This window comes from Gekko japonicus, unplaced genomic scaffold (genome assembly GCF_001447785.1).
Source record: "Gekko japonicus isolate JY-2015 unplaced genomic scaffold, Gekko_japonicus_V1.1 scaffold183, whole genome shotgun sequence".
Lineage (NCBI taxonomy): Eukaryota > Metazoa > Chordata > Lepidosauria > Squamata > Gekkonidae > Gekko > Gekko japonicus.
Window position 1 is genome coordinate 72,432 of NW_015175361.1, and position 1,534 is coordinate 73,965.

Genomic DNA, 1,534 nt, shown 5'->3' on the forward strand with positions numbered 1-1,534 from the left:
TCTCTTACCCTGCTGCCGTCAACTTTTCCTAGCATCACTGCCTTTTCCTAGCACTCTTGTCTTCTCATCATGTGACCAAAGTACGATAGCCTCAGTTGAGCCATTTTAGCTTCTAGGGAGAGATCAGGATCACATTCACACATCACAAAAAACCCTATATTTGTTTATGACAGGCATGAATGCAGCCTGTTTGCCATGCTCATATTATCTCCCCATTCTCTCCTTGCACACAGGACACGAGCTAAACCTTTAATCAAACCTCAGTTTGTTGTGGTGACATTGGAATACAGGTGCTAGAACAAACTGGAGTCTCTCTTCCCTACAACACATGATTCTAGTTTCATCCCTGCTCAGAACCCCTGTAGAGCAGGGGTCCTTAACCTGGGCTCCACAGACTCCCAAAGGGGACCATGGATAGATTTCAGGGGGCCTGTGAACTTGGATGGGGAAAAATTACATCTTTATTTTCATTAAGCTCTAACTAAAATTTAGCATTTCCTTCGATTATGAATGTAGGCAACAAACCACAATAGTATTAGCAGTACCTGGGACTTTGTCACCAATAGAAATCACAGATATTTTTGTATCACATTACAGCTGTTCCAGGTATTTCAAAATACCATTTACACTCATCACTTTGAAAGATTATATAGGCTTCACCAGTCTGCCAAAGGAGTCCATGGCACAAAAAAGGTTAAAAACCCCTGGTGTAGAGTTCTCCCAAGCACCTATATTTGTGATGTCGCATCAAATGGGATATTAGCCAATATCCTGGTAGTAAAACCAGGATGCTTTCAATTATCCTTCATATCAAGAACAGAGCAGGAAGGAGCGCACAAACAAGCCATAGTCATACCCAGCCCATCATCTAGAGATTATCATGTCATCTGAATGCGGCCAGTAACATAAATAATGACATAAAGAGAGAAATTCACCTTATGTATGAAATGATAAACTGTTCCCTGTTATCACTGGTGACTGAGACAGAAGGATATTCCGTCCCCATAATGAAGAATCCTCACCCAGTTACGCAGCGGAATTCTACATACCACTCTGACACTGGTTTTGTTGACATCTGAAAGTTATTTCATCCTCGTATCTGCTACTCTCATCCAATGTTCCCTCTAAGCTGTGGAGTCTTGTGAGCAAAAATTCTATTTTGTGAGCTACTGGCATTAAAGTTGTGAGCGAGCAATTTGGTTACTGCATAGATTAGTCTGCTCTGGAGCCATCCTTCCTGAGCTAAGACAAAAATGTGTGAGCAGGAGGCTAAAGAACTGTGAGCTAGCTCACACTAACTCAGCTTAGAGGGAACACTGCTCATCTATTCAGGACAAAGACCATCTACAATCTAACATGGAATCTCAGGTTCAGCAAAGGCCCTTAATAAGCTACTTCAGTTTAAAATGTATTTCACAAACACTTGATACTACAAGCTAATTAATATCTTGCTATGACCCTTAATAATGTCCTACCATCCCCTTCAGAACAACTAAGATTTATGTTGTTTCCCGCCGCCACCACCACCACTCCA

At 41.6% G+C, this 1,534-nt stretch overlaps 1 protein-coding gene across 1 annotated transcript in view; it reads right to left on the reverse strand.

The window, feature by feature from the left end:
* Positions 1-1,534, reverse strand: part of HTRA1 (HtrA serine peptidase 1) — a 72,642-nt gene that overhangs the window by 35,731 nt on the left and 35,377 nt on the right. The gene's annotated exons all lie outside the window — the stretch shown is intronic.